The following is a 26,824-nucleotide window of genomic DNA, read 5'->3' as shown; positions in this document are numbered from 1 at the left end:
TTAGCTAATTACATTTCGTAGCTACATTGTATTCACGCGCTACAGTAGATTGTATTCAAAATTCAGTTGAGTCAGATCTCGCTATATTCAAGTTCAGATTTCACTGTATTCAAGTCAGATGTATTCAACTAAGTTGTATTCAAGTCAACTGTATTCATTTGTAGCTACTTTTACATTATATTCACTTTATTATATTTAAAATCGGTTGTATACAAAAAAATATCCTTCAAAATACACCCCAAAACACTGAATTTTTCATTAAAGAAATTAACGAATATACTCAAAAACTGAATACAAGAAATAAAATTCACTGTATTCATTTGTATACACTTCAAATTCACTGTATCGTTTGTCGATCTTCTTCGAAATACAGGCTAAAAATACTGTATACACTGTATGTATAAAACAAATCAGTGTATTTTGTATTTTCCAGTCAGATCTGACTGTTTCTGGTCAGATTCTGGCCAGATCTGACTGCTTCCGGTCAGATTCCGGCCAAATCTGATTGTTTTCGTCCAAATCTGACACCGACGCCTCCAAATCTATGAAAACACTGCCGTCACCGTCATCGTCACCAACAACCGCCGTTGTATCCTTCATCACCACCAACAACCGGCGATGAATCCTTCATCTCCAGCGATACAACGACGCCAGGAAAGAGAGAGAGACGAAAATGGATGTACTAGCCAACACCCTCCCAGTCATTGCCACATCCACGAAAAGCAGAAAGAGAAGGAGCCGTGCTTCTAACACTATAAACTTCCAATCACCCAATTTATTAACTCTTCTCCTATTTTCCCTACAACATGCTATGTAGGGGTGTCGCATGTAGAGACGATGAAGGAGCAATGGCCGGAGCTCATTCGTCGGAGCTCTGGCGACTGTCTGAGAGCAAAAGCAGTCAATTTTTTTTTTTTATAAATAATAATAATAAGGTATTCTACTTTAAATATAGATGTATCTATTAATTGTATTTAACATATTAATCTTGTCTATCTCTCAATTAAACCTGTATTAATTGGACTTAAATAATTAATCCAACTATATTAGTCCACAATATATCTTTGGACTAATATATCTTGAATTTAATATAATCTGAATTTTCTGTGGGTTTAAATTTAATAAAATTTCATTGTCCACAAATGCCCCTATTTTAGGATTTGTAGGAGGTATAAAGTGTTGAAGTTGAACGACAAGGCTTGAAGTACCTATAAATGCTACATTCGTCAATACTTTTCATTTTATCAAAAGGAAAATCGCATCCCCTTTTTTAATTCCTTGGAGCGTCCTTATTTTAATTGTCCAAGTTCAAAGCCAGTAACCATACCCAAACATAGACTCAACTTAACACAATCCATGGATGGTATGCGTATTTCCTTTTTTTATTTAACTGTAAACCAACCAAATGCCACGAGGATTTAGCCAAACAAGCTTACATGGAATAGCATCTTGCATTTGCTAGCCTCAGCTTTAATTTCAGTTCCCCAACTCACGTGGCTTAACCGGAAAATTAGCAACAGACTTCTACCTTTTGAAACGTTATTAAACTACTGCCACAGCCACCAACCTAATCCCTTTAGGAGACTCCAACCATTTTTGTCGGAAATAGATATGTACTTCCACTACACCGGGTCTTCACAATTTGTTTCAACTTGGACATTACGTAGTCTACTCGGATACAAAGTACTATTGTAGCCGCCTTGATGCTATATAAATTGAGCTCAAATCCATCCTCAACAACCTTAGCTCCAAACGAAGGATCGGTTCTATGGGGACGTCGGAGTCCGCATGCATGGATACACCATACTTAAGCTGCCTGCCTGCCGAGGTAAGGTCCTAAAATCTTAATCTTCTTTAAGTTTCAGACAGTTCGCGGCTAATTATTTCTGCTTCTGAGGAACGTACAACCTTTGCTTTATGCAGAGGAGTATGTTTTAGCGCAACTTTTGCTCCAAACTGGGTCGTTGAGCATCTGGAGCTGCTAAACGTACATCAATGCTAGTTGCAATTCCATCGGACGCCGTTTATCCAAATAGAGTACATGTCGGAGACCCCAGCTTGAATTACGATTAATACTGGAGTTCGGCACCGCCTTGAAACATGTGAAGAAGCTTAAGGTTTCATCGCAGTTTTCTCAGATTATTTTCAGTTAGCAAAGAGAAGACTTGATTGATTTATTTGGTATCAACATCAGTACCTTCTTTCTCTTACTTGCAATTTTTTTTTCTGGTCGGATGTTCTTGTTTCTGGTTTTCAGATTTCAACAAAGTGAAAAAAGTTTATAATTGAGGAGACCTTCATATGTAAAAGTTCAAGATGATGATTTTACTCGGGTCCGGACAAAGAATTTATTACTCCATCCGACATGAAGAATTTATTACTCTGTTCGAGGCGAAGAATTTACTACTCCAGCCGATGTGAAGAATTTATTACCATGTTCGAGGTGAAGAATTTATTACTTCGTCCGACATGAAGAATTTATTACTCCATTTGAGGAGATGAATTTGTGACTCCGTCCTAGATGAAGAATCTGCTGCTCCGTTCGAGGTGAAGAATTAATTTACCTCTTCGAGGCGAAGAATTTATTACTCTGTTCAAGAGGAAGAATTTATTACTCCATCTGACGTAAAGAATTTATTATTCCATTCGAAGCGAAGAATTCATTACTCCATCCGAGATGAAGAATTTGTTGCTCCGTTTGAGGTGAAGAATTCATTACTTCGTCTAAGCCAAAGACTTTATTTTGGTCGAAGCAAAGACCATTACATCATCCACGCTAAAGATCTATTCCTTTTTGTCAAAGAGAAAGGTCATTACACCGTCCAAGCCAAAGACTTTATTTCATCCGAATCCAAGAATTTACGCCATGTAAAAAGCTAGCTTAAGGTGCACATGGACTGAAATTCCCCACCTTAAGGCATGGAAATTTAGAGATCCTTTTAAGGATAAATTCGCTAAAGGCCAGCTTAAGGTGCAAAGGGACTAAACTAGTCCACCTTAAGGCATGGAAATTTAGATATCCTCAACTTGAAGACTATACTTGGCGATCTTTGAAGGCTTCAACTTGCCACGTGGTGGATTTGAGATTTCGACGTGAAGACCGACGAATTTGAATATTTCAACTTACAAACATGGTCGTTTTGAAAATTCATCTTGAAGACTTACTAGATTTTGAGACTTCAACTTGTAGATATGTTGGATTTAAAATTTCAACCTGAATACTGGCGGATTTGAAGGCTTGAACTTGCAGACATGGTGGATTTAACACTTCAACTTGAAGACTGAAAGATTTGAAGGCTTCAACTTGCAGATATGGTGGATTTAAAACTTCAATTTTGAAGAGTTGGCGAATTTGCAAACTTCAACTTTCAGATGCAGTGGCTTTGGACTTTAGCTTGAGGAGTTGATGAATTTGAAAACTCCAACTTGCAAACATGGTGGATTTGAAATTTCAACTTAAAGAGCTGACGAAGTTGCAGACTTCAACTTGCAGATGCAGTGGCTTTGGACTTTAACTTGATTAGTTGATGAATTTGAAGACTTCAAATTGCAGAAATGGTGGTTTTGAAACTTCAACTTGAAGACTTGCTAGAGTTTAAGACTTTAAGTTGCCAAGATATTACAACCATCCAGTCGGAGTAACCCATTTCTATGGAAATTTGCCCCCATTGGATCATTAATATTTGGTGAAGGTCCAAATTTCAACAAAAGAATGCTTGTAGATTTGGTCTTCATATGCATGGTCAAGTGTATTTTTAAACTTGGAGTGATGTATATTTTTAAACTCCTGAGACTAAACTTAGAATAAAACTCTAAGCGCCTACGTACCTCAGTGAAGAGGATCAAGTCATTCCGTAGTTCAGAAGAGTGAGTTGTTTTTTGTCCTAACTTTTGCCTAGGGCGCCTCTTTCGAGATTTTCAACCTAGCAGACATTTTTTTGGGGTCGTGCACAATTTATACTCTTGCGGGCCAAAAGTTACATGCAGATTATGCTCATGCCTTAAGGAGCGTTTTAACTTGAAGATTTAGCTCGAATTTGAAGAGCTTTGTAGCTTTAAGATTTAGCTTGAATTTGAGGATCTTCGCGATTTCAAGATTTAGCTCCAATTTGAGGAGCTTTGCAATTTCAAAACTTTGGCTCGTAACTTGATAAGCTTCGTGACTTGAAGATTTAGCTCAAATTTGAAGAGCTTTATGAGATGCAGTTTTGGCTCATGTGTCAAGGAGCATTTCAACTTGCAGTTTTAGGCTCGTGCAATGAGGAGTATTGTAACTTGCAGTTTAGGCTCTTGTGATGAGGTGCATCGTAACTTGCAGTTTAGGCTCTTGTGATGAGGTGCATCGTAACTTGCAGTTTAGGCTCGTGCGATAAAAAATAAAACCATCCTTATATCCTATCTTTCTCTAATTTCTCTTTAAAAAGAAGGGGAGATAAAACATAAAGTAACGAACTTGTATAATGTTGCTTCCAAACGCACACGCGAGTATACGTGGTCGTACAAGTAATATAGAAAGTTTAAGTCCAGTTATCGTACCCACAGAGACTTAGATTTTATATTGTTCAACTAATTCAAACTTCATTGTAACTATCCAAGAAAGTAGCAATCAAAGTGTTTGTTGTGACTAAACTAAAACTGAAAGTAAACAATTCAATATGAGTGTGTTTGTGACTGAGAAAATTGTAACGAAGACTATAAGATTTTTCAAATGAGAGAAAATTCCAGGGTCATGGCTTTCGACAATCCAATTGATCTTTTGATAATTCTACCTATCTTATTTCCTAGATTACTAGTTGATGGATTAATTATAACTTTATGAGTATCTTCTGAGTTGCTCATAAGCCTGTAGACGCTACTATAACGCTTATATCCCTATGGTCGTCAGAGGTAACAAGAAGCATTTAATTCTCCGTATTCAACTAAGCAAGGCTAAAGGGTATATTTCTATCCTCATTAGCGAAATGATCATATCGAACATACCCTATTTATTGTTATTACGTATATGAATTCCCTATCCCTAATCCAATTCGCACACCACAGATAGTGTTCAACTATTGGTCAAATAATCAAACAATTAAGCAAAAGAATAAATAAGCAACCCAAAATACGGAAATTTAATCGATAGAAATTGTCGCCAAACCAATTATCATGTCGTTCGCCACAACCCCTGAATTAAGAAGTTTAGCTACTCATGATTCTAGATGAAGAACAAGAATTCATGAATAATCTAGGGTTGAAAAGAAGAAAACAAAATAATTCTAGAGAGAGAAAGTAGGACGACGGCTTACAAGTCTTAACAAAATGCTAGCACTTCATTAACAACTAATAAAACGTCTATTTATAGTATAGGGTTAAAACTAAAATAAGTAGACCTAATCCTAATCAAAACGGGAAAAACTGGGCGACACTTGCGTCATACCCAGCGGGTCCAACGCGGGTGTGGTCTGAGAGTCATTCTGCAGAGATTCAGAAGTGGTGTTCGTGCGCGTTGGTCACGCAACGCGACCCCAACGCTGGTGTTCATCATCCGTGACACGAGTGTTATGCACGAGCTTCAGTTATCAGCAAAAATTCTTCCAAGTGTCGTGCCATCCTCTCGTGTTCATACCCACGAACCTTCCTCCAAATTCAACCAAAACTGCTCGGTTTTCACCATTTGTCCTCATTGTACCTAAATACACAAAATATACCAACATAAGCACGAATACAACGATTCCATCATAGAAAATGCGATTAAAGTACTAAGGACGAGTGGTAAAGTGACGCTTAATATCGATATTTGTGCCAAATATCACCACCCCGCACTTATACTTTGCTCGCCCTTGAGCAAACAATTGCTACAGGTCACACACTCTCCTTTTTGCCAATACGAACAGGTCTACTCGGGTTTCGGCTAAGATAAGCATTTACAAAACATGTTATCCCTTAAACTCTTGAGCTAGTTCAACCTCAGTTCATGTCATCAAAAATTTCAAACCATGAAGCTTACAAACAACCTCTTCAACACAACTCGACCACGAAAGCTAACACAACGACACCACTTTAAGCACAAATTGTTCGGTCTACCGACAGATAAACCAATAATTCACCTATCTTGTGTCAACTACATGCCCTCACAGAAAGAGAGATGTCCAACGATCACACATGAGTATAAGGAAAAATATTTCAATGGACCTATCAAGACAAATACACTCACACTCTCAAAGAATCATCACATGCAACATACGACAAACCATACGCTTGCCGTTAGTGTAACCGTTCTACTAATGTGAGTGTCAAGCCTAGGATCAAGTAGGACTTAAAGGGTTGTAATGTTGGCTAAGGGACGGGCACGATACATTTGGATGTAGTGAATAACCTCCGTAAGCACTTTAATACGTTACAATTTATTCATTTTTGCACAATCCTTTATCAACCACAAATTTCAACCACAATTCACCCATTCTCCCAAATTTTAAGCACCTCAATCTTTTCGACAAGCTAGTGGGAAACTATTGCTAAGAAAACAAACAGTTGACTAAGTATATATATATATATATATATATATATATACTTTCAAGTTCCCACTACTCAAGCATTTTCTAACACAATCGGGTGCACCATTAGCTTTTGGTTCAACTTCCTTCAACAAACTTTCCCTTTTTCCTTTTTTTTCCAACTTCCCAACTCCGATTTCTTTACTTAGCACTTAAATTGCTTAAGGAGCAAAAGGGGATCAAATAATGGTCAAAAAGAACAAAGGGGATAAGCTAATCAACAGTTATCAAAGAAAAGGCTAAGCTTATCAACAAATATACATAAAAGCGCGCTACGAACGCACTCGTGGGATCGGAATTCCCATCGGAGGTCTCATTCACCAAGTAAAACCCCGATACCTCAAAACTAACTTTTCAACCCAAGTCCCAAATGCGCCCGAGTGCATTGGGAACCGAACCGAATATACACACAAGTTCTAAATGACTATCTGGACCTCTCGAAATCGACAGATATTCGAAAAAGGTCTGTTTACCTAAAAGTCAACTATGAGTCAAACAATTTTCACTTAAAAGCCAAATCTTCCAAATGTCACATCAAAACTCACTCCAATGCCTAGGGAACCGTGCTACCTATCCCCCGCGGGTCACTGATGGGTCAACGGGGAAAAATGGTCAAAAACGCAATAACAATGACGGGTCGTTACAATACATCTTCTAATCAGCTGATCTGTGCTAACCCTGAAGAGATAAGGCTCATCCCATACATATAAACGGCTATCATGAAAAATTCGCTCTTCTTATAGTGATTAGCACTAGGGGAATAAATATCACTCACTATAAAGTTCACCATGTCTGCATAACATGGCACCTCAGCTGACTGAAAAGCAAAAAGTTGTTCATCAGGAAAAGTCTCCTTAATCATCACTGCTTCATCTATATATTCCCGATCTTCCAATCTCGATAAGTGGTCTGCAACTTGATCTTCTGTGCCCTTCCAGTCTAGAATCTGTTACGCCCCAAAACCCATCCTAGAAGTGACCCGCATTCGACGTCATGAACAACATCGGAAGAACCTAAAAGATGCGATAATAATACTTGAACCCGCCAGGTTCAATATTCGCCTCCAACAGTTTATAAAATAAATGTAAACAAATCATGAATATATGAATTAAATCAACGGAAGTCTTTATTAATCAAATACTTAGTCAAACGTAATAACGTGCCCGAGAGTTAGAGCCCGTTTGGATTGGCTTATAAGTTGCTTATAAGCTGTTTTCAGCTTTTTTGAGTGTTTGGCTGGCCAGCTTAAAGTCATTTTGTACTTAAAATAAGCTCAAAAAAATAATTGGGCCCATTTAACTTAGCTTATCTAAAGCAGTTTATAAGCTGAAAACAACTTATAAGCCAAAAAAAATAAGTTGGCCTACCCCAACTTATTTTTTTTAGCTTATAAGCTGTTTACAGCTTATAGGCATAAGCCCATCCAAACAGGCTCTTAATCAATAACTCAACAACTACCCAAAAGAATGTATACTATAGAGCTTCAAAGATAAAGGAATAATAGTTTGACTCATCGGGACGCAGCCCGAAAAACTAATATAATGAATAAACAAATAAATAGGGTGTCCCACGAATGAACATGTGGGCTCACCAAATCAGCAGCAACAGCAAGTCCTTCCGAAACGCCCAGAGTATCAAGAACCTGCTCTTCTCCGTTACCTAACATACCATCAGAAACAATAATGGTATGCCTGAGTACTTCGTATTCAGTAAGCACCTCGGGGACAATAAGTAATTAGAAAATAGAGTACAATAATACATAAAGAAATCAGTCTTGAAAATCATGTGAAACCAATGTAAGAACAGTTATTCAGTTTGTGTAAACAGTTATTCAGTTTGTGTATCTCAATAAGAATTATCAAAACCGATTATAAGGCCTCTTGTCAAGATACAACTTCAAATATGCCTTTCAATTGATCATAATTAACAACAACAATTCTATGAGAAAATAAGAATATCACACATGCCAATACAGGCCCAACAATCAAGCACATCGAAGGGATGACTGTAGAGGTTCCCTAGTCATAATGCACCACACCGGAATATGTAATTCTCGGTGGCTATCCTTCCACCCGAATAGCTAGGCATAAATCGCACTCCGGGTAGCGAACCCGGTAGTGGCCACTCTTCCTCTCGAATGGCTAGGCAATTACCACAGTACGATCCATAGTGACTACCCTTCCTTCTGAGTAGCTAGGCCAAACACAACAATCAAATTCATAGCATGGAAGCAGAATTATAGCATAGAAGCTAAATCACAATTATCTCAATGTAGTCACACCATCCATTAGCATTAAGTTTGAAAATGTTTCCACAACTTCAAACAAAGTTCAATTGTCATAGTTTCTCCTGAAAACCTCACTACGAACCATTAACCCTTATTATTGATCATCTCTTATAGAGGAAAAATAGTTGGGATCACATATACATGTATAGGGTATAGTACAATTAAGGTCTAATGTGGGATTGCCCCCTCACACGCACCAACCATGATAAAAACATGAATTAGGGTTTCAAAATATGAGAAGTTCACCTTTCTATTCAATAAAGAACTTCTGCAAAGAAGTCATGCATTCCAAAATAAGATTTTCGAAAGAGATATACCTTAATTAAGCCTTACGTAATTCAACAATTTACTTTTACAACGAAGAACATCCAAAACCCTAGCTTGAGTCACCTTGAGAAGGATTACTTTGCTAACCCTAGGTTTTTCATTCAAGAATCGTGTTAAGAATCATGAGTTTAATGCCAGGATTGATTAATGATGTTAAAGATGTTCTTACCTTAAGGTTTGGAGACTTGGAGAAAAGGTTTTCGTCCTTAGGGTTTATGAGGATGAGAATAATTCACAAAATTCACTGAATCCCGCTATTTATATACACAGCTGGCGCCTGGTGAAATACGGCCAGAAATATGGACTGTATTTCGAAATATTGCCGTATTCTATGGTCATATTTAACAATAATGAAAACAGTGAGCAGTCTTAGGGAATAGGTGAAATACGTCCAGAAATAAGGACCGTATTTCAAAATACGAGTCGTAAACTCTGGTTGTATTTTATGATAGCAAAAAACAGTGAGCCACCTAAGAAGGTGGGTGAAATACGCCCAAGATATACGGACCGTATTTCAAAATACGGGTCGTATTTTACATTTGACAAAAACAATAAAGTCCAATTCTTCAAGACAATTTCACACTTAACTCGGATCTATGGAGTGTTACATTATCCTCCCTTTAAGATCATTCGTCCTCGAATGAGGATCGTAGCCTAGAAAGAATTCACTAAACCACAAGTTGTTTCAAACAACACGACGGTTCATCTACGAATAATTAAAACGCTAGCTCATACCTGCCATAGGAAACAAGTGAGGATATCTTTTCTTCATGTCCTCCTCTGCTTCCCAAGTAGCTTCCTTAGTATTATGGTTTCGCCACAACACTTTAACCGACACTACATCCTTTGTACTCAACCTTCTAACTTGACGATCTAAAATATGAACTGGTTCTTCTTCATAAGATAGAGCTTCATCAATTTCAATATCTTCATGGTGAAACACATGGGAAGGATTAGGTTTGTACAATCTCAACATCGAAATGTGAAACACCAGATGAACCATGGACATCTCAGCCGGTAATCTCAACTCGTAAGCTATTTTCCCAATCCTTTTTGTAATCTCGTAAGGACCAATATAGTGAGGACTAAGCTTGCCCTTTCTGCCAAAATGCACTACCCCCTTCATAGGTGACACTTTCAAGAAAACCTTGTCACCAACAGCAAATTCCAATTCCCTACGCCTTATGTCCGTATAAGACTTTGTCTATTCTGAGCGGTCTTCAGTCGCTGCACAATAAGATTTACCTTCTCAATCGCCTCATGAACTGAATCAGGACCCAACAACTCTACTTCCGTTGGTTCAAACCAACCAATTGGAGACCGACAACGCCTCCCATAAAGAGCCTCATAAGGAGCCATCTGAATACTCACTTGATAGCTATTGTTGTAAGCGAATTCCACCAGAGGTAGGTGTTCATCCCAACTTCCTACAAAATCGATTGCACAAGCACGCAACATATCCTCCAAAGTTTGAATAGTTTTCTCTGCCTACCCGTCAGTTTGAGAATGAAAGGCGGTGCTCAATTTCACTCTAGTCCCCAAACCTTCTAGAAATGTCTGCCATAAATGAGTAGTAAATTGCGTACCTCTGTCAGATATGATGGATGCCAGAACACCGTGCAACCTAACAATCTCCTTCAAATATAACTTGGCATACTCCGCTGCGGCATATGACATCTTCACCGGAAGAAAATGGGCAGACTTCGTGAGTCTATCCACGATCACCCAAATCGAATCATACTTGGCCCTTGTGCGAGGTACAACTTCAACAAAATCCATATTTATCATCTCCCATTTCCATTGAGGAATCTCAATGTTTTGAGCCAAGACACCAGGCCTTTGATGTTTAGCCTTCACCTGTTGACAGCTTAGACACTTAGCCACAAATTAGAAATATCAACCTTCATGTTCTTCCACTAATAGTGTTGTTTCAAATCTTTATACATCTTGGTGGATACCGAATGAACAGAATACTTCGAACTATGAGCTTCCATCATCAATTCTTGTTGAAGACTATCAAGATCAGGAACACACAATCGTCCTTGCAGCCTCAGAACACTATCACCAGTACCAATAGTAAATAAAGTGTACTCACCCCTTTCCACAATGTCAGACCATGATGGCGTGATTCCCACTAACACTCCATCTTCAGTTTCATCAAGTCTGACCCCAAGACTAGCAAGTCTTCGAATTTCTCTTCCTATAGGTATGTCATGTGCACGCAAATACGCAAACGTGCCCATGGACTTCCTACTCAAAGCATCAGCAACCATATTGGCCTTGCCAAGATGATACAAAATATTCAAGTCATAATCTTTTAACAACTCCAACCTCCTCCTTTGTCTGAGGTTCAACTCTCGCTGCTTGAAAATATATTGTAGACTCTTGTGATTAGTGAAAACATCACAATGCCCACCACACAAGTAGTGACACCAAATCTTAAAAGCAAATACCACAGCAGCCAACTCCAAGCCATGAGTCGAGTAATTCTTCTCATGCTTTTTCAATTGTCGCAAAGCATAAGCAATCACCTTACCATTCTGCATTAACACACAATTCAAACCAATTCTAGAAGCATCACAATATACCACATATCCACCAGACCCAGAAGGTAAAGTCAAAATAGGAGCCGAAGTCAATCTTGCCTTAAGCTCTTGGAAACTCTTTTCACAAGCTTCGGACCACCGAAACTTAGCAGTCTTCTGCGTCAACTTAGTTAATGGAGAGGCTATAGACAAAAATCCCTCCACAAACTTTTTGTAATAATTTTCCAAGCCCAAGAAACTATGCATATCAGTCACACCCGTGGGTCTAGGCCAATCCTTCACCGCTGAAAATTTCTGAGGATCTACCTTGATACCATCACCAGACACCACATGACCCAAGAAAGCCATAGACTCAAGCCAGAATTCACACTTAGAGAATTTCGCATAAAGCTTGTTCTCCTCGGGTGTTGTCAAAGTTATTCTCAAATGATTAGCATGATCCTCACGACTTTTAGAATACACCGAGATATCATCGATAAAAACAATAAGGAAGCGATCTAGATAAGTCTTAAACACACGATTCATCAAATCCATAAATGCAGCAGACGCATTAGTCAACCCAAAGGACATCACTAGAAACTCAAAGTGCCCATAACGAGTACGGAAAGCGGTTTTCGGAATATCATCCTCCTTTACCTTTAATTGGTGATACCCAGACCTTAAGTCAATCTTCGAAAAGAACTTAGCACCCTGAAGTTGGTCGAATAAATCATCTATCCTAGGCAAAGGATATTTATTCTTAATGGTCACCTTATTAAGCTGGTGATAGTCAACACACATCCTAAGGGAACCATCATTCTTCCTAACAAATAAGACTGGAGCAACCCAAGGTGAGGAACTTGGTCGGATGAAGCCCTTATCCAACAAGTCCTTTAATTGATCCTTTAATTCCCTTAGCTCCACTGGAGCCATAGGATAAGGAGGGATAGAAATAGGTTGGGTGTCGGGAATAACATCAATCCCAAAATCAATAACTCTATCAGGAGGAATACTAGGAAGATCCTCGGGAATCACTTTGGCATAATCACTAACTATGGGAATAGATACAAATTTGGGTACTAGAGTTTTGTATCAGTAACAACAACCAAAAGGTAAATACACCCCTTAGTGATCATCTTATGAGCTTTTAAGATAGGAAATAAATCTACCCTTTGGTTTAGCAATTTCACCCTCCCGCACAATAACAGGCTCATCGGGAAAGGCGAAACGAAGTAACTTATGGCGACAATCCACACTAGCATAACATGCGGACAACAAGTCCATCCCCATAATTACATCAAAATCCATCATCTCAAGTTCATAAAAATCAGCCACGGTCTCAAGACCTTTAATCACGACAACACAATTTCTATACACTCTAGAAGCAATAATAGGAACACCAGAAGGCGTATCAATAGCAAAGGGTTCCAACAAAGGTTTGGGTTTCATACCCATATTAAGAGCGAAATAAGGTGTCACATAGGCTAAATTTGAACCCAAATCAATCAATGAATAAGCATCATGAGAACAGATGGTAAGGATACCTGTAACCACAGCGTCAGAAGTCTCAGCTGCCTCCCTACGATTCAGCCCATAAAATCGAGATGTCCCTCCACCAGAAGTGTTACCAACTTCCTTTCCTTTGCCATTATTACGAGCATTCTGATTATTATTGTTAGCATTACCAACAGGCGGATTTTTAGCAGATGCAGAAACAGGCGAATCATTCATTTGGTTAGACATGGTAGCCATCTCGCGTAGCCACTTTCTGCATTCCCTCTTAAGATGCCCCCTAATACCACAGTGATGACAGATACAATCTTCCCATACAGCAGACTGACTACTACCCTGGGAGAACCTTCTTGCGTTATTATTCTTTTGACCTTGCCCACCAAAAGGCACATTAACATTTGAATATACGCCAGACTGAGCAGGTGCAGAATACCCTTTACTCTGCCCGCCCTTATAGCTATTACCACGGAAGCTACCCGCCGATCGGGCCTTCTTGTTCTGATCTCGATCCATCCTCTCTTCATTTTTCCAACTTTCTTGTTGTTCAGTAAACCCAACCAGAGATGAGAAAGTGCAGGTAGGCGACATAGCAATAGCAGCGCCATGCAGACTTGATACGTGGTACCAAGCCTTTCACAAAACCAATCAACTTATGCTTTTCAGTCGGAATCATGTATAAAGCATACTTTGACAGACGGGTGAACTCTAAACTATACTCGCGAACCGACTTGTTACCCTGTTCCAGCTTTTCAAATTTCGTAGCCATGGCAAATCTCTCCTCATCAGACAGAAACCTCTCCATGAACGCCTCTTCAAATTCAGCCCATGTAGGAGCTACAGCACCATCACCCCTCTCATACTCCCATATCTCAAACCATGCATGAGCAACATCCTTCAACTGATAAGAAGCAAACCTCACAGCTTCAGAACCATTGGCATTCATCGTCGTCAACGCCTTTAAAGTCTCATCTAAGAAGTGTTGGGGGTCATCCATCTCTGGTGTCCCGAAGAACTCAGGTCACTTTAAGTCCAGAAACTACTTAAGTCTGCCTCCCCCATGAGGTTCCACACCTCCACGTTGTTGCTGAGCTGCAACTAATGTAGTTAGCATTTGGATCGTTGTTTGTATTGACCCAATCTCAAGCACACCCGCAGCAGGAACAACAGGAGTAGGCGGTGCTTGAGGTGGTGCTTGATTTCCAACATTATTTCCGTTACCAGCATTCACGCCCCCAAGATTTCGGTTATCTCTCACGGGTTGTGCTCGGTTACCATTTTTGGATCGCGTTAGAGCTATTTCTGTAATAAGCACGAATTAACAAACGCATTAGAATGATCCTAAAAGGATTTCAAGCTCTAGAGCACAATCTAGAATCAAGAAGAATAGGAAACACCTATAAATGTCCTGCGAGTTTCTTAGTCATGCAGGTGATCAGGCTGTACAAGGAAAACTCCACTAGATACAGCTCCACAGACACTGACAGTAATCCTAGGACGTGTCTAAACCTAAGTTCTGATACCAAGCTTGTCACACCCCAAAACCCACCCTAGACGTGACCGGCATCCGACGTCATGAACAACATCGAAAGAGCCTAAAAGAAGCGATAACAATACTTGAACCCGCCAGGTTCAATATTCGCCTCCAACAGTTTATAAAACAAATGTAAACAAATCATGAATATATGAATTAAATCTGCGGAAGTCTTTATTAATCAAATACTTAGTAAAACGTAATAACGTGCCCGGGAGTTAATCAATAACTCAACAACTACCCACAAGAATGTATACTATAGAGCTTCTAAGATAAAGGAATAATAGTTTGACTCATCGGGGCGCAGCCTGAAAAACTAATATAATGAATAAACAAATAAATAGGGTGTCCCACGAATGAACGTGTCGGCTCACCAAATCAGCCGCAACAGCAAATCCTTCCGAAACGCCCAGAGTATCAAGAACCTGCTCTTTTCTGTTACCTAACATACTATCAAAAACAACAATGGCATGCCTGAGTACTTCGTACTCAGTGAGTGCCTCGGGGACAATAAGTAATAAGAAAATAGAGTACAATAATACATAAAGAAATCAGTCCTGAAAATCATGTGAAACCAATGTAAGAACAGTTATTCAGTTTGTGTATCTCAATAAGAATTATCGAAACCGATTATAAGGCCTCCTGTCAAGGTACAACTTCAAATATGCCTTTCAATTGATCATAATTAACAACAATAATTCCATGAGAAAATAAGAATATCACACATGCCAATACAGGCCCAACAATCAAGCACATCGAAGAGATGACCGTTGAGGTTCCCTAGTCATAGTGCACCACACCGGAATATGTAATTCTCGGTGGCTATCCTTCCTCCCGAATAGCTAGGCATAAACCACACTCCGGGTAGCGAACCTGGTAGTGGCCACTCTTCCTCCCGAATGGCTAGGCAATTACCACAGTAGGATCCATAGTGACTACCCTTCCTCCCGAGTAGCTAGGCCAAACACAACAATCAAATTCATAGCATGGAAGCTGAATTATAGCACAAAAGCTAAATCACAATTATCTCAATGTAGTCATAGCATCCATTAGCATTAAGTTTGAAAATGTTTCCACTTCTTCAAACAAAGTTCAATTGTCATAGCTTCTCATGAAAACCTCATTACCAACCATTAACCCTTATTATTGATCATGTCTTATAGAGGAAAAACAATTGGGATCATATATACATGTATAGGGTATAGTACAATTAAGGTATAATGTGAGCTTGCCCCCTCATACACACCAACCATGATAAAAACATGATTTAGGGTTTCAAAATATGAGAAGTTCACATTTCTATTCAATAAAGAACTTTTGAAAAGAAGTCATGCATTCTAAAATAAGATTTTCAGAAGAGACATATCTTAATTATGTCACGACCCAGCTAGGGGCCGCGACGGGTACCCGAGGCTGACCACCGAGCACCCCTTATTTCCTCACTTGTCATAGTCATTTACGCTTCTTTATCATTCATGATTGTACGAAAATCATTTTTGGGTGGAAAACACAATTAGTCTATATATATATATATATATACAAATGCCTCATTAGGCCATCAAAATAATATATATAATATATACATGCATGCTGTAATAAACTTGTGAGACCATCCAACCCACACTACGCATCTACGAGCCTCTACTAACATACTATACATGTAGATGGAACAAGACTCTGTCATGCCCAAAATATACATATGCACCAAAAGGATAATCATAAGCACCTCCGAACAATGGAGTGTTTTCAATCAGCTGACAGCTCCTAAGAATCCGGATCGAGCTCGCCTCCCTGTCTACCTGTGGGCATGAACACAGCGTCCAAAGAAAATGGACTTCAGTACGAATGTTGTACTGAGTATGAGAGGCATGAACAAAAACAACACATCAAGAAAGTAAAGGAGGCATCAAGTATGGAGCAACTGTACCTGACTGGGAATCATATGAAAAGTAATGCATGCTTACTTTTATGCTTATCATATGTATATATATCTAAATTGCCCGACCATATAGGTGCGGTGTGAAAATCAGTAACATTAGCCTGCGTCCAGGCCTCCCGCGTCCGGGGTACCATCTCATGCCGCCCACTAGTGGTGTCTGCCCATGCCAACTAGCCATGGTGTATCGTATAGTTGCCCGCTTTCGCGGTGACTACCTGGCCAACTAGGCCCGGTGTAATGTGATGATAACATGCTTATTATAAAATACTTATAATAATATGCTTATCATAATGTGCTTATCATCGTGCATGCATAAGGACTCTAGAACAACTGTGTTGTATCGAGGTGACGTAAGGTCGTGAACCCTCGATTCCATTACGAACATATATGAGCATTCTACCTCACCTTGAAGGGATTAGTATGTAAGGTGAGTGTATACAAGGAACAACATCATTTACTTTATAAAAACGCCATATCATATCTCTTGACTCATATAGCTATTCATGATCTTAGGCTCTTGGCTTTCCGAAGTATAGGAGAATCATGGAAAGGGAAAAGAATCATATCATGGGATTCATGCCATAGAAAGAAAAGGATTAGCCTCACATACCTTTGTCGCTTAGTTAAGCTATCGTTCACTCGTTCTCCTTCAATATCACGTTGCTCCCTTCACGAGAGAATACGCATTATAGTTAGTCAATCGACCATAAGAACGCATCGTTATTTCTAGAGAAATTGGGCAGCGTTTCCTTTGTTTCTACTACTTTTCTCATGTTCTATTTCAACTCCCAAACATTTACAACAACACTCACAATATGGTATCAACATTCATCACTTATCTATATTTAGCAAAATCCACCATTTTTCTCCAATTTCTGCACATTTAATGGTTTTGTCTCATCATCATAATTTTTCTTACTTCACACCTATTCCATGGTCTATACGCCATTTATAACGTATTCATCATCACAACATATCAACGTTCATGATTCCATTCAACTATCATTCAATTGTGACACTATTCACTCAGTAATGGCCCATTTTCTATGTTCTTCTACATTTCAAGGATCTTAGCTTTCCAATACCTTAAATAAAATGATAAAGTTATGAAACATACCTTAGATGATGGTGGAACAAGCCTAGAGTGGAATCACTTCTTTAGCACCAAAACCCTTCTTCGCCTCTTTTGAAATTTCTTGAAGGAGATGACTTCCAATTAGGTTTCATACACTTTGTTTCATAGATTTGGTGTTGATGATCATTGATTTCCTTGGTATTCTTGTGGTTGAAGTGTTTGGACTGTTCTAGAGATTTCTAAGGAGGAATTTCGTGAAGATGAAATGAGAAAATGAACTTGGGTCCCTCCTTTTTAATAGCTAAAATCTTATTTTTATGAACAGTGGTCGAAATGCACAGTGGTCGTAAACCCCACTTTACGGGCCGTATACTGGTTTACGGTCCGTCCTTCACGACCGTATTAAGCATATCAGAAACAAAAAGGTTGGTTGAAGATCATGGCAGTTTACGACTCAGTTTATGGGTCGTATTTCAATTTACGGTCCGTATTCTAAGTCATTTTTAACCATTTGAAGCATTTGACAGAAAGTTGAAATTTTTGAAATGTTGAAGGACGATGGCACTTTACGGGCCGTATTCCATTTTACAACCACTGGCTGAAATGAAATTCTACAACTTTCTTAATTCCAAAGTTCATAAATAGTCATTCCCTACTTAATAAAACATCGCACACTCATTCCCTTCGTTGGTCTATTCATTGTTGGCTCACAAAAAATTTCCGAGGTTTAACAAATTAAGCCTTACGTAATTCAACAATTTACTTTTACAATGAAGAACGCCCAAAACCTTATCTTGAGTCACCTTGGGAAGGATTACTTTGCAAACCCTAGGTTTTTCATTCAAGAATCATGTTAAGAATCATGAGTTTAATGCTAGGATTGATTAATAATGTTAAAGATGTTCTTACCTTAAGGTTTGGAGACTTGGAGAAAAGGTTTTCGTCCTTAGGGTTTATGAGAATGAGAATAATTCATAAAATTAACTGAATCCCGCTATTGATATACATAGCTGGAGGCTGGTGAAATATGGCCAGAAATACGGACTGTATTTCAAAATAATGAACGTATTCTGTGGTTGTACTTAACAATAATGAAAATAGTGAGCAGTCTTAGGGAACAGGTGAAATACGTCCAGCAATACGGACCGTATTTCAAAATATGGGCCGTAAACCCTGGCCGTATTTTATGATAGCCAAAAACATTGAGCCACCTAAAAAGGTGGGTGAAATACGCCCAAGGTATACATACCGTATTTCAAAATACGGGTTGTATTCTTGGCCGTATTTTACATTTGACAAAACAGTAAAGTCCAATTCTCCAAGACACTTTCACACTTAACTCGGATCTACGGAGTGTTACAAAATCTCAATGTCAAACTCTTGTAGCAGCAATACTGTTACATCCCGTATTTTTATGCTTTGGAAAGTGTGCGAGTTAAATGACACTAGTAATGGAAACGAGGTTATTCCCTAAGCTTATAAGTGGTTAGAGTGAGTACAGATATCATAAGGATTAGAAGTTAAACAAATCGGATAAAATTAGTGTCGTTGAGGTTTAAAATTTATTTGAGTGGAATACGGTCCAAGCTATGATATTCCGTATTTTTGGAATAGGAAAGTGAACCGTCCAATATGAGGAAATTTATCCAGTCCAGAGAATTTGGTTATATTCAAGCATGAAAATCAAGAACTTGGTATATGTGAGGAATGAAGTCCAAAAATAACTTGGGCCTTAACAAGTGTGACGACGGTAATTTGGAAATTATATTTTATGTGTGGAAAATGAAGGGGTATGGACTAGTGCTATGTCACATGGTCATGACAATGAGTATATGAAGTGTATTAAAAATAATTTTTACTTAAGTGTGTAATTGGTTAAAAGTGGAATAAAATTGGAGAAATATGGATTATTGAATAAAGTTGTATGAAGATTAATGGCCACATGGCACCATGGTGGCAAGACACCAAGCAACCTTCAAATAGTGACATCAAAAGCCTACATGTCACGTTGTGGAAGTAGTGGCAAAAGGGAGTGGACCCCACTGCCCACTAGTAGGCAACAACTATATTTATCACTTGGAAAAATAATATAGGTTCCAGCAACGTTTTTTTTGTTTTGCTAGTGTAGGGATATAAACGCATGCTCATTCTTGTCAACATAAATTAGAAAGTTTACTTTTGAAAGATAAGGGCAGCAGCTAATTTATATAGCTGCATCGTGAATTTAAGGGTGATATGGGCAGAAACGTACTAGCACATTCAGTATTTGGAAGTTTAGGCAACAACGTTATTCGTTTTTTTTTTTGGGTTTTGCACATCGCTTCAATCTCGTTGTTCCGTCTTATCGTGTTGTTGAATTCGGGCTTTCTTCGAAGTGAAGTAAGGAGGAAGAAGATTATTTCTTGGCATATAAGGTAATAATTCTCCTCTCGTATGTATATTTAAATTCATCCAGGTCATAATTATATCGTGGGACGAGAATTACAAAAACTATATCGGAAACTAGATAAGTTGTTACTATTATCATGTGGGTTGTTTGGTGGTTGTTATGAATTGTTTTATGGGCTGGATTTTAAGGACTTGATATGATTATCCCTGTTATCGTTGTTGTTGGTATTGTTGCCAAAAAATCGGAGATTATTGGAAGTTCGGGTTAGGCAAGTTATATAGAGGAAATGCTGCCCGATTTTCGTTAAGTCCCTAACTGATAGAAAACCCTAAACGAGAAGATATAAACTAAAATATAGGTTCAATAAGAAATGAGTTGTAGAATTGTGGACTAGAAAATATAGTTACTAACGATAACGTTACTTTTATATAAATAGGCTAAAAGAGCGACGAGGCGAAAAGGAATCACGAATAGTCGCCGACAGGTATGTAAAGCCTATCCCTTCTTTCTTTTGGCATGTCCTAGACGTAAGTAAGATATAATATGAGCCTTGGGGTAATTCTACTCTCTAGTTCCAAGCATGATTCATGATTTTTATTCGTTTCTTGACGTTAGAACTTTCAGGATAGTCGAGCTATTGCCTCGAGTCTAGTATATGATCTACTAATATATGATGTAGAGAAGTTCCTATTCTTAAAGAATTCCATAATTAGAGGTGTACTTGACTTTCATAAGCTATCTCATGTTAATTTGATACATGTATATGATCCCTGAGACGTTCCTTGTTATAGTTCGTGATGACATTTAGAAAGAACTTAATATGACTATTATCCTGATACTTGAGAGCTGATTAGTCTACTTATCTATTGAGTCTCAAAAGATGATTTGTATGTATATGGTTGCTTATCACTCTGCTCGTGCTTACCGTTACATCCTTCACTGAGTCCCGGGCCAGGACATGTTTTCGTGCACAGATCCACTACATAATTTCACCGAGTCCCTCACTAGAGGGCCGGGACACGTTATATATATATATATATATATATATATATATATATATATATATATATATATGATGATATGATGACATGATGACATGATGATATGGGGATGGCGGCCAGGATGGCATATGATCATTTTATTCACCGAGTCCCTCACTAGAGGGCTGGGACACGTTATATGTACATGTATATGATGATTTTATTTACCGAGCCCCTCACTAGAGGGTCGGGACACGTTATATATGCTTATGTACAGGATGATTATCTAGTTATGTCGTTAAGTCCTATGACGGTATGGGTATGATGTTGACACGTATGATTTATGTTCAAAGGTAAGTCTTATGGTTTTCTGGTTATTGTACTGGGTTCTACACTCCTTGTCTCAGTATGATCCTATTTACTATATTTCATGCTTTACATGCTCAGTACATATTTCGTACTGACCCCCTTTCCTCGGGGGGCTGCGTTCATGCCCGCAGGTACAGATAGCCGGTTGGTGACCCATCAGCATAGGACTTCTACTCAGCTATATTGGAGTGCTCCGTTGTTCCGGAGCCTAGACGTTTGGTACAAATCCTTGATATATGTATATGTTTATCCATGGGTACGGCGGGGCCCTGTCCCGTCATATGTCTTCGTTATTACTCTTAGAGGTCTGTAGACATATGTGTGGGTTGTATATAGACGTTGATCAGCTGTGTTAGCATGATTTATGTTTTGGGACGTTCCCATTCGTAGTGGCAGCCTTGTCGGCTTGCGTATATGTATATTTTGGGATGTTGTGTGTAGTGGCAGCCTTGTCGGCTTGCGTATATATAGTTGGGGCGTTCCCACACGTTATGACAGCCTTGTCGGCTTGTGTTCAACGTTATCTATTGATGTTGTCACTCCTCAGGAGACAGGTTGCGTTGATATATAAATATGTGAATGTTTTGAGATGACATTCTGTTTCTTTAAATTCCAAATTATGGTTAGTTGTGAATTGATTATAGCTAACAGATATGTATACGAGTGCCCAACTCGGGCACTAGTCACGGCCTACGGGGTTGGGTCGTGACAAATACCCAATGAATAAGACTCGACTTCGCATCCTTCTTTGCAAATAAGTAGCGAACTGCAGTGTGATCAGTATAAACAATTACCTTTGTGCCCACAAGATATGACCGAAATTTGTCAAAAGCGTAGACTACCGCCAATAACTCCTTTTCTGTAACCGTGTAATTCATCTGGGCTGCATCAAGTGTCTTGCTGGCATAATATATCAGATGAAATACCTTTTCCCTCTTCTGACCAAGGATATCTCCCACAGCAAAATCACTTGCATCACACATCAAAATAAACGGCAGAGACCAATCGAGTGCGATGATAATAAGAGCAGAAACTAATCTCTTCTTCAACTCATCAAAAGCCGTCAGACGGGATTTATTGAACACAAACTTTACATATTTTTCTAACGGCTTGCATATCGAATTAGCAACTTTAGAGAAATCTTTGATCAACCGTTGATAAAGGCCTGCATGCCCAAGAAAACTGAGCACTCCCCGAACTGAAACGGGTGGTGGCAATTTTTCAATCGCCTTGATTTTTGCCTTATCAACATCTATTCCCTTGCTCGATACCTTGTTCCCAAGAACAATGCCCTCTCGAACCATGAAATGGCATTTTTCCCAGTTAAGTACCAAGTTCGTTTCTTCACAACGAGCTAACATGGCATCAAGATAGTTCAAAAAATCATCAAAAGAGTCTCCAAAGACAGAGAAATCATCCATGAATACCTCCACATATGTTTCCACCATATCGGTGAAAATAACCATCATGCATCTCTGGAACGTACCTGGGGCGTTGCACAAACCGAAAGACATCCTCCGGAATGCAAACGTACCATATGAACAAGTGAACGTGGTCTTCTCCTGATCCTCTGGTGCAATCACGATCTGGTTATAGCTCGAATAGCCATCCAGAAAGTAATAATAATCGTACCCAGCCAATCTATTGAGCATCTGATCCATGAAGGGCAACGGAAAGTGATCTTTTCTAGTGGCGTTGTTCAACTTGCGATAGTCAATACATATCCTCTAACCAGTAACAGTTCGTTGAGGCACCAATTCATTCTTCTCGTTCTCTACCACATTCATGCTCCCTTTCTTCGGGACACATTGTACAGGACTTACCCATTTGCTGTCAGAGATGGGATAAATAATGCAGCTGTCAAGCCACTTAATTACCTCTTTCTTCACCACCTCCTTCATAATTGGGTTCAATCGTCTCTGGCATTCAACACTGGGCTTGTTGTCCTCCTATATTAATATTTTATGCATGCAAAACGAACTACTAATACCTTGAATATCAACTATCGACCACCCAAGGGCTCGGATTCGATCTCTTAGCGCTCTCAATACACGTTCAACCTGCACATCAGTCAAATAATCTTACTGGACTCTTAATCATTAAATGATATGCATAATGAAATCTTTTCAAAACATTCTTTTCGTCTTTTTTAAGTCAATGCTACATCGGCTTGCATAGCTGTTTATAAGGCTAATGTACTGTATACATGACTCTGTTTGCAAAAGTCTCTAACATAAGATATGATATCAAACCTAAGTTGGGACAGGACCCCAACATACCCATAATGTGCATGACTCAGCTCATGAGAACATACTCCGACGCGGTAACACTCTGAACCGAATGGAGTCTACTAATCCAGCTGACAACCTGGAATATCCTATAGTCAAACTCCTGGATAACTTTCCTGCAAAGCAAAATGGGGATGTGTGGCATGAAACACAGTGCCCCCGGGCAAAGGGACGTCAGTACGGATAATGTACTGAGTATGTAAAGCATCAATAATAGCATAATGAAAGCATACGATATAACATAGTATGGACGAGTTATGAAATGAAAGAGCTAGGTATACCTCTAGCAATATTCGTTATACTTACTTATCCTCTTTCTACTGGGAACTTCCTTTTCATACATTTGAACACATAGTAGTATCATACCCGACCATAGAGGTTCGGTGTCCGACGTACCTAACCATAATAAAGCTTGGTGTTATACGTACCTGGCCCTATCAAGGCTCAGTGTTATACGTACCCAACTGCAGTGGTGTGCGCGCAATAGATATCATACCCGGCCATATAGGCTCGGTGTCAAAACATAGCATTCATACATTTATAGCATACATATGTGTCCGGGAGAAACATTTCAACACTGTCGGGGTGACACAAAGTCTATAAACTCCCGATTTCTATTATTGAATCACCATCACCTTTATCGTCATCACTATTATCATCGTCATCATTATCATCATCACTATTATCGTCGTCATCATTATGATTATCACTATTAGGAGCTTCTGCCAGAGTATCTCAAGAATATTGTAATTTATGAACTCCCAGCGTCTCTAAGATTTGGACATTTTGACTATCTTAGATGGCATCTCTAGAATTGATCTCATCATCATAATCGTTATCATTATCATCACAAGAAACGTTGCCAACAATATCAAGAAAATCTCGAGGGTCATGAGCTTACAACCTTTATAAGAATAGGAATAGCGTGAACATCTCGTATAGACGCAAAATGAGGGAAACATGCCTTTAGAAAGAAGGGTTAACCTTACATACCTTTTTGTCTCTTTAACCTTCTCAATTTAACGCTTCCTTCCAATGTTCATGATTCTACATTCAAGAGAATTCGTACTAAGGTTAGACATTCGGAGCATACTTAAGCTTAGGCTAAAGCTAAAGAAAATTGGGCAGCATTTCCTTTGTTCCTACAGCTTTCTCCATATAATATAAAAACTCCCACACGACAATAATAACATTCATAATCTCATAATCAACAATCTTCATCAACCACACATTATTCAATTCTCCCAATTCCATTTCAAGGGCATCCATAACCATGGTCATAATACAACATTACATTCATCCTCATATAATGTGTCTCCCTTGTTCTTAACATCATTTATAACATAATTATAATCACAACATATGAAGAATCATGATTCATTTCAAGCTACTACTCAAAATCTCATTATTATCATCTTTGTAACCCATTTTCTATCTCTTTTCATAATCTAAGTCTTTCAACCTCTCAATACCTTAAACAACATGGAATGATCATAAAACTTACCTTATATAGTGTGGGAATGAGATTTAAGTGGAAATACTTCACTTGAGCCAAAACCCTAGTTCACTTCCAATGGGATTTCTTCACTTGGATGAACCCTAATGAGTTTCTTACACTTGATTCTCTTGGTTTGATGGAGTTGATCATGAATTTCTCTTGAGTTCTTGTGGAAGAAGTTTGGAGAGCTTTATAGAGAGTTCTTGATGTGTGGAGTGAGAAAATGAAATGAATGGAATGAACTTGGTCCCCTTTTTAATAACTTAAAAATCTGTCCCGCTCAGTTCTACGGACCAACATACGGTCCGTATAATTTATATGGACTGTATGTCTGGCCATACATTTGGTCCAGTGAGGGCTGCCATTCTTGGCAGGATATACGGCCTAACATACGGCCAGTATGTTGGACCGTATAATGCCCGGCTTTTTCGAACTCGTTCTCGTCGACTCGTTTGATCTCCAATCCTTATGGAACCTTCTTAACACTTGTTTAACACATCATTAACAACCTAAGGGATGTTATAACTCTTCTCCAAGACATCATTAAGTCACCATTAACTTGTTACTCGTAAGTCTCTTCCGATACATAACGTATACCTTGCCTTTCTTGGCCAACTTTCTTCTCTTACCTCGAATGTCTTTGAAATCTCAATTAGGATCATCAAATGTTATTTCTTACTTATTGAAACATCGTACACCTCGTGCCCTTCGTTATTTTATTCACTGTGCATCAACGAAAATTTTTTCGAGGTGTAACAATAATGGGCTAGAAGCTTGGTAGCTTTAAACACTTCAAAATTCGCCTCTTGTCCATCAACTTTCATGGACATCTTCCCATCTCTAACTCGGATCACAGCGTCAACAGTAGCCAAGAATCCTCTTCCCATGATGAGAGGAACAGTCTTATCTACCTCATAATCAAGTATAACAAAATCAACCAACAGAATAAACAAGCCTACCTTCACAAGAATCCTCAATAACACCGTCAGGATAAGCAAGAGATCGATCAGCTAGCTGTAAAGTAATAGTTATTGGCTTAGGCTCACCCAAGCCCAACGTTCGAAACACAAAGGTAGGCATCAGATTAATACTAGCACCCAAGTCACACAATGCTAGCCCAACTTCAATGTTGCCAATGGTAATCGAAATCATCAAGCTACCCGGATCCTTCAACTTTGGAGGAATTTTACTCGTCGCTCTAGAACTGCACTCCTCAGTAAGTGCAACAGTCTCAAACTTTGTCCAACGCCTTTTGTTCGCAATCACATCTTTGATATACTTAGCATATTTTGGAACTTCTTGCCAAAGCTCCACCAAAGGAATGTTGATGTGTACATGTTTCAAGAGTTCAAGAAATTTCTTACAAGCTGAATCTGCTTTCTGTTTCTAAAGTCATTGTGGAAAAGGAAGGGGTGGTCGAACCACTTTCGTCGCGGGTTGCTCTGCGACTTGCTGCTCTGGCCCAGCTCGCTTAGTAGGGATAAGTTTTGCTTCTGCTATGTTCTTCTTATTTGGAGTCACTTCTTCAAGTTCTCTGCCATTCCTCAAGGTGATTGCCTTTTGGGATT

The sequence above is a fragment of the Lycium barbarum genome, chromosome 1 (genome assembly GCF_019175385.1).
Source record: "Lycium barbarum isolate Lr01 chromosome 1, ASM1917538v2, whole genome shotgun sequence".
In the NCBI taxonomy this organism is placed as follows: Eukaryota; Viridiplantae; Streptophyta; class Magnoliopsida; order Solanales; family Solanaceae; genus Lycium; species Lycium barbarum.
This window is presented reverse-complemented; position numbering follows the sequence as displayed.